Here is an 8,700-nt window from a genome sequence, read left to right on the forward strand (position 1 = left end):
ACAAAAGATTTTGCATAAACCCTGATAAAAAGATAACAGAGTTTTATATATAAGTAGTACATGTATTTTACAAATTAAATAATTGTGAAATCTATCAGTTATATTGACCACAAAATGGGGAGAAAGTTCATTTTTGTTTGGTAGGAAATGCGCTGTTGTTAACACGTCTCAAAATTTTCCAGAGAAATAAAAAATTCAGAAAAAGCTCCCTTAACATCAGTGAAAAACATTATAATATTTTAATCTTTGATTCAGTATAGTGAAATTAGAAGTAATTTCTAACTGGAGAAAAAAAAAATGTATTTTCTCTTCTGATAAAATCCCTTTGTTTTGATACTTACATCAAAACAGTTTTTTCAATCTGACTTGATGCCACTGTGACTCACCACCAAAATGGTAAATGATAAATTTGATAAATTGGCTTCTCTGCAACAGAAGCATTTGGTCAAAAAAAAAACAAAAAAAAAAAAAAACAAAAAAAAAAAACAAACAAAAAAAACCAAACAAAAAAACCCCCAAAAACAAAAAAAAAAAAAAAAAAAAAAAAAAAAAAAAAAAAAAAAAAAAAAAAAAAAAAAAAAAAAAAAAAAAAAAAAAAAAAAAAAAAAAAAAAAAAAAAAAAAAAAAAAAAAAAAAAAAAACAGACTAATTCTGTTTATAAAATCTATGTACCAATCTATGTGCTGCTCATGCAAGGTGTTTTGACTGATTGACATCTGATTATCTGATTCCAAGATAGTATTGATGGGTTTTGATCTATATCGAAGCTTCTTTGTGCCCTTGTATCAAACTGAAGGCTGGAACAACTTCATGCAGCAGCTCTGGTACAGAAGTTGATGTACACCTGCCAATAGCCGTCATTTACTTTCAACACCTGTGCTGACTACTTCCTAGGGGTTTTACATTAGCATACTGGCTCCCTCTCTGCTGACAGAAAAGACTGTTAACCTGAAGTCGTTTTATGGACAAAGATACACATTCTGACAAACTGAAATGCTGAGAAAATACCCAAAGAAAACTAGTCAAAGCTGAAATATGGCAATTCTCATTATAAAGCTTGCTTCTGATAAAAAGTGAGAGGTTCAAGGAACTGACACAGAGGTAACATATTCTTTGTGTTCTTCCTGGTATGTCAGGCAAAAGACTCTGTCTGGCTTTTGTGGTTGTCTTGTCTAAATTATGGTTTTTGCTTTTGGCTTCCTCGGGTCACAAAATGGTTTAAAGCTCCCAAATCACAGAGGAGGATCACTTAGGAGATACTCCATAGTCTCTTGTGATTAAGTACTCTATTAAATCTACAGCCCACACATTAAGATCCTGTGAAAAGACTCCGAAGACTGACATTTGAAGTTAAAAAGGATCTTAGGAAACCTCTTAGATCTGTCTGGAAAACTCAGGTTTATTCCCATTGACCCTCCTGTACTTGATATTCTAGTCTGGGCAATAATCCAAGCTCTTTCATGAAACTGCATTCCCCCAAGCCTCCTTAATATCACTAGCTCTTAGATAGCAGGGCTTAAAGTTTCAAGACACCCTGAGATCTTTTAACCCTGAGCTATTCCTGTGTTACGGGATTCACTAAACTGCATGCTGCTCAAATAGTAACAGCTCAGATGGTGTCTTCAGTCTGATTTCTTTTGATATCAAAGTCAGTGAATCTCTCCTGTCCACTGTTGCTCATTCAACGCATGAAAACATGAACATTTGTTTACACATTCTACCCAGCTATGTCTGAGACTCCAAGAAGGAAAGAGAGAACTCTTCACAAAGATGGGAATAATGATGGTAATTTTTTTTAATGGCAGATGGTGAGGATCATGGAGAGCCGTGTGCATGTATGCACATACACAGTAAGAGTCCCTGAAAATCAGCAATCAGGGCCCTACTATACTAAGTACAGCAAAAGAACTCTGAAGTACTGATTGTTAAATTGTTAGTGTTGTTCTCACTGTGTCTTTAATTCACATATAAATATTAAATAAAACCATTACTTAAATGAATTTAGACAACATGAAGCATTAATATCTAATTACATCTGAAGAAAACATTTTGTGTCTCAATGATTACAGCACCACCATCAATTTATGCCATCTACATATTGTAAATATATGCAAAGATATCTTCAAAATATCAAAATGCCACATAGGACAAATGAAGTTGGAAATGTTGAGAATATGTGGAGTTGCGATAAAAAAAGTTGCCTAAAAAAAAGTAAAAAAAAAAGATACTAGACTGATGGCTCTTATGGGCACATTCTTTACCACCAATGGCAATCATGCTTGCAGGTTCTGGTGGGCAGCCCCCAGCAACTCTGAAGAATACACTTTATTGCATAATCTCAGGATTGAGACTTCTCTAAGTATTAGCAAAATCTAAAAGAAAAAAAACCAAACTAACCTATTTATTCTTTTAAAACTTCAATTATAACTTTCTTAAATGTTTCTAACAACTTATTTGTAAAGTGGCTTTTAAAAACTATGTCTGCTCATGATGTGGGACACAGATGTAGTTCTGTATAGGTGTGTCTTAGATGAGAATTAATTCTTTCAGATTACAAACTGGACATTCATTTGGTATTATCACTCAACATTATTACTGTGAGTTCACACATTAATGCCACCAAGTCAAAAAAAAAAAAACCTGAAAAATTAAAATTGAAACTATTTCTCTAAATCAGTGATGTGAAAGACTTTTTATCAATTAGAATTTTTACAGAAAAGTCAATGAGTGTTATTAGAGAGTTTCCTATAGTAAAATCAGTGCTAAAAGAAATAATGCTTAGTGTGGTTTTAGTGTAAAAGCACTTAAGGCTAAGTAAAGAAATTCTGCTCCATGACTATTGAGAAATTGCTGCATTAGTATTCTTTTTCACATGTTAAAAATTAAGAGGGAAGTTCATATTTTCTCTATTATTTTGTCCAAGACTACTGGAGTCAATGGAAATTATTCTCCACTTACACATAATTTTCTGATGGTCTGGATGAAGGAAGTATTACTTTACTTATCTATTTAGTTTGGGGATGAAAAACCTGGTCCCCTGTTATCAGGAAGAGGGGTTTAACATGAAACCCTCACTTTTCATACCATTTCTCTGATTATCAAGCAACAGGCTTCCTCCTGTTTCAAGATCACATTTTGTAGTCAAAATGAGCATTTCAAAAGAATTTCAATTAGCAGAAATATCCACTTGTTCCAAAGTGGATGAAAACAAATCCCCAAACCTCAGAAGTTGCTGTGAAATAGAATTGTTGTCAGCTCTGCTATTACCCACAGAGGGCTTTGAATCAGACCCATTATCCCTTTAATCTCTTTATGTGTCTCCCATGAGCAGAGGACAAAAATGAAAATGGAAAGCCTTGTGCGTCGGTGACCTAGATGAGACTACTGAGTTAGTGGCTGAACAGTAAATTATCACTGCCCAAATTCTCCTTCTACTAACAAGTGCTGAGATAACAGGAAAAGAGAATAAAAAAAAGGAAAATAAGTGTGGGCTAGGAAGTGAATATCTATTTTTTGATAGAAAAATATAGTAATATATATATAACATTTTATCTCTATTTAGTGGCATACCATGAAGAACTGGAAGCACAACTACTACCTCCTAGTTTGCAATATTATTTCCTAAAAATCTGCTAAAAACAATGTAAAGCAAAGCAAAATATTATCAAACTGTGCTTTGGAACTGCTTGTTAAAGGCATAAATCCCTTCTTTCAGAATGGGATGACACTGGTTATCTTCCAGCCAGGTTGATAGCCACTGTAACCATTTCTGTAATTTAAAGGCCTAGCTCATTGACTTCTGTGTGGGGAACACTGATAAGGATCTGTGGGGTATAATGGACAAATGTCTAGCAATCTGTAACACTTTTCACTATTAAGAATCTGAAAACCATTTGTATGTCTTAGTTATAGACAGATGCATAAACTAAGTCACCTGTGATGGTGAATGTAACTGTTGGACTACCCTTTAATTTTTGGCACAGAGCGTAATCGCTGTAGCAATTCCTTATACTTAAAAGATGCGGTATTCACCTCATGAACACTGGAAAGCAGAACAAGTACTGATTTCTTGTTAATGATGATCATTGTGCATTTATTAATTTGGTATTTGACAGGTACAGAGAAAGGAATGCAAATGGCTATAGTAGGAAACAGAAAAATGGCTACTACTATTGTGATAATAACAGTCACAGCTGCCTTGTTATTCCATTTCAAAACCTGTAAGAGAGTAATAGTGTCAGTGTTCATCCCTTAGATAAAGGAATTGCGTGTACAGAATACTCTAGAATTATATTTTCATGTTCTCTTTAATATGCACTGTAAATGTTCTCGCCTTTTTATCCACTTGCTTCAAAATATTAACAAAAGTAAAATTGCCCTGCTGTTTTGCCTAAAAGAGTAATTTTAATTCAGATGTCAGTAGTGATATCTGTTGTCCAACAAATGAGAAAAAAGCCAGTATGTTCCAAGTCTTTTTAGGAAGAATTTGGATACGATTGAAGTCTCTCTGTAGATAAGGATTCTGTGTTTTGGAAAGTACAAAGAGATAATGAAACAAATGATTCAGTATCTGTAGAAGATGTAATAGGAGCAATAAATAAATAATATCACCAGGAGAAAAATGTGCTTTTTTTTGATTATGCATTTTGCCCACAGCTTTAAGCAATATGTGTGCTATCAGAACATGTTCTTTTTCTAATGAGTAATATTGATCTCTATCATTATAGAAGCCAGTCAAGTCTCACACAGAGACATACAAATAGCCATACATGAGTGCAGCTCTGTGGATACTGTTCATGCGTATATATGCAAAAAAAATCTATGAATTACATATTAACCCTACATATGTATAAAACCTTTTCGGTCCTTGAAAAAAAATATTCAGCATACCATAATTCTTAGAGGATGTCTTAATTATCCTGAAGTTACACTGAGATAAAATTAGATGAACCAAACCCCTAGACTCTTGTTTTTATTGCCTTTTGTTTTAATCTTGTAAAATGGATGTTACATTTACAAGGTTTTATTGGTTCTATTTAAAAAAAAAAAAAAGTCTCCGCAGTACTGCTGTCAGAGTGCTGTAGCAAGTGCACTCAGACTATGTCTAAACAGCACAGCAGATGAGCATCCTTGCACACCTGGGGTCCCAATCCTCTGGCACCCTGATCAGAGATGGTGATGCTGCTCCCCCTGGCCTGATCACCCACCCACTTTTTCTTACCCACGGAGATGAGTATGTAGGGGAGTGAGAGAAGAAGAATAAGGCGATGGTGCACTTCTGGGTCTGGCTCTGATATTATCTGGAGTCCTTCTGCAGTGTAACTACAGTCTTGGAGACTCTCTTAATGCCCACTGGAGTTGATGGGAATTTTTCAAGTAAATACCTAGTTTTAATTCTCCATATGACAGTGGATGTTATAGAAAGAAAATTTTTGACTGAGAAAAAGTATACTTATGCTAAACCACAAGTACTCAGATTGCCTTAGGCTCCAAGAATCATCAGACTGGTTTAAGACCAAGGGCTCTATTTGTTACATCACATATATTAAATTTTATAATATATCAGTAGGTCTTTTGATTTTGACCATTTACAACAAGCTAAAGCTTGAACTTGGAAAAAAAAGCCAGGCAGAAACTTGAAATATATGTCACAATAACACAATATATTTCAGTTTCATCAGATTACAAACTTCCAAAACAATAAAATGTTTTTCTTACTAACACTGTGTTAATTTTTGTACAGGAAACAGAGTAGGTGATAGACTCATTGCTGAATGACAATTAGTAATTGATCTACTTTCATATTCCAGTGGTGTTCAGAATAATCTGTAGTGTTACTTAATGTGTTAAAAATTGCTAAAAATAGTTTCTTTTCATGGTTTCCAGATCCCAGTAACATATATGTTATTTTGGTCAGAATTTATACAGTTTTTTCTGTATAGATAGATAATTAAAACTTGAAAGTCAAGATAACTCCCAACTGATGCAATACTTTTTCTAGATTTAGGTCACATCGTTATAAACAGTATTTACTATATTTAATGTCTTTTTTTGACCTGATTTTATAACTGACATACTGGCTCTCAAGCTATCACACTATTATCTTATTCCATCTTGGTTAAGGAATCAAACAATCAAATAGAAATAAATATTAAAACCAGATGAGATCTTTTTATTACTTTATTAGTTAAGCAAAATCTGCAACTGCTGTGGTCATTCATGCTCAATAATTTAAAAAAGTAAATTATGATCTTCTGTTTCAGGACAGGTCTCTGAACCATTTCAAATGGAGCACTGTCAGAAAGAGAACACAATCTCATTGATTAAAACTTCTCCAGTGACATAGAGCAGCTTGACTGAGCATGGCTTATGACTTTATTAATGCAACATATGCACTATTTTAATTTCAAGTGCACTATTTTAATTTCAGGGAAGCCTATTGTAGTACGTAGCAGTCCCCAAATACTTACCTGTAAGGCTGCTAACGGCAGGCTGCCTAAATTACATGAGGATAGTCTGCATCTCAGTGCACAGAAATACTCCTTTTATTAGTACAACCAATTAAAACTGAGATACGGTATGACAGCTGTGAAAATTGTTAATAATTAGAATCCAGCAAATGACTACTTTATGTACAGGGATTCTGATCCCTGTACAGTCATACACAGCTTGAGTGTATTTCAGATTAAAGGTAAAGGAAGAAGAAGGAAGATTTGATTTGAACCCATTGCCTCTGGGAAAATGATGGTGGAAGTAAAAACATGAGCAGTAGGGTTTTTTCCCTGGGGACTTGTCAATAGTTGTATTGCAGCCAAAACTAGAACTGTCAGGTAAATTAATCATTAAGAATTCAACTTCAAGACAGGAAGTTAAGTTTTTCTGCAGGTGCTGAATACCCAACACAAAGAGGAGTAGGTGGCATTAGTAATAACTCTCTATAAGCTTCTTTTCAACAAGGATGGAAGAAATAATAGAATACCAGCTGCCAAGTGGAGTAAAGTGGATTGAAATTATAATTGTCTTTGGTATGAAAAGATATGCTTTCTCATAGCTTTTTCCTCCTTTGGATTTTTATTAAGACCTATCAAAAACTTGAAGAAAGTCCTTTGAATCCTACAAGTCTATGTCAACAGATAATTTTAAATACATATGACATCATTTCTGAGCCATGTTTGTTTACATCGTTAAAGTAATAACAAAAAATAAAATTTGTAGGGTTTGGAACTACAATGTCTGCTTTGCTTCTAGTAAAAAAGGCAAACTGCCATTAGATTGAGTCTTGTTTAATGTACCAAATGTTTAACTTTCAAAGCAGAATATAATTATCTCAGTTACTCACTGGAATTTCTGGCATGAATTAAACCCAAAAATACATATACAAATTTAGATTAAATACATATAAGTGCCTACAATGTGAAAAACCATTCCTTACAGCAATCCATCTTGCCAAACCTCTTTTTAACGTTTTGCACAATATACATAACTAGCAGATCATATCAGATGTTGATAGCAAGACCAGTAAGAACTTTAATATCTAGGGAGAAGGAAAAACAAACCAAAACAAAAGAATACCATTAAAATCATAGCAGATAATATTATTTCTCAAAAATGGTGAGGAGGTTAGGTGAGCAGTACTTACTTGATGGTAAAACCCAGATTAGTTTCAAATAGAGTTGCATTTCATATATCTAATTTTGAAAACAAAATAGACTCTGTTAACAATGTAATTAACTATTATCTACACAAGATCTGTTTTCACAACTAGAAATGGCATCACTATTCCCTAGAACATAGAAGTCAACCTCCCAGTTGTTTGCTCTGGGGTCATATTAAGAAGGGAACAAAAATAAACATACTATTAAACATAACCATTAATTATACAGTGATTTTTAAACAAAGTCCTTGAACATCCTCTTTGAAAGGACAGGTAATATAATTAAAGCATAGCAGAAAAGACTTTTTCAGTGTTTCCAAAATCAAAAGCATGAAAAAAACCTATATTTCTAATTGTGTTAAGATGTGAAAAACCTTAGTACAAGACAAAGTATTTGATGTCCCACATTGCAGAGGATAACCCTCACTGACAAATGTCTGATTATACTGAGGGACTTTCTCAGAACTAAAGTACCAGCTCAAATCTGGAAAACTTTGGACTATAATGGAAATGTGATATGAGATGATCTGATAAACTGACACTTTGTAAAAATAAAGCATTTTATGAATTCAAAACCAAGTCTTCTTCATTTTTGCCTTGACAACTATGAAAATAGAGGGTTATGAATGCACAGTTAGATTTATTCAAGTATAAGAAAAGAGTTCATCGAGATGTTAGAAAGAACAGACTCAGTTCCATGACAGTTATGCTGAAAAACAAAAGTCTAGCTCGTATCTTCCATGGATATTACTTATCCATGGAAAAGAATTTTATTCAGTTTCTCATCCAAAACTGTAAAGGGATTTCCATACATATTTATTTAACTGTAAGAATCTCGTTTGTTCTTTCCAGAAACCAGATACTAGAACTACAAAAGGCATAACAGAGTGTCAGGTTACACCTGTCTGACTCTAGAAAACCAGCTACTCTGGTGATAATAGGTACTCAGTGTGGAGTGTGTGCCTGCCAGGGTGGAAGGCAGTCTGCAGGATGCAGGTGCTCTCATCTCGCTTCTGCCCACGATCCCCTCTGTACCCAGGAGTTCA

Source organism: Pipra filicauda, unplaced genomic scaffold (genome assembly GCF_003945595.2).
Source record: "Pipra filicauda isolate LSUMZ 115617 unplaced genomic scaffold, ASM394559v2 scaffold332_size803855_pilon, whole genome shotgun sequence".
NCBI lineage: Eukaryota > Metazoa > Chordata > Aves > Passeriformes > Pipridae > Pipra > Pipra filicauda.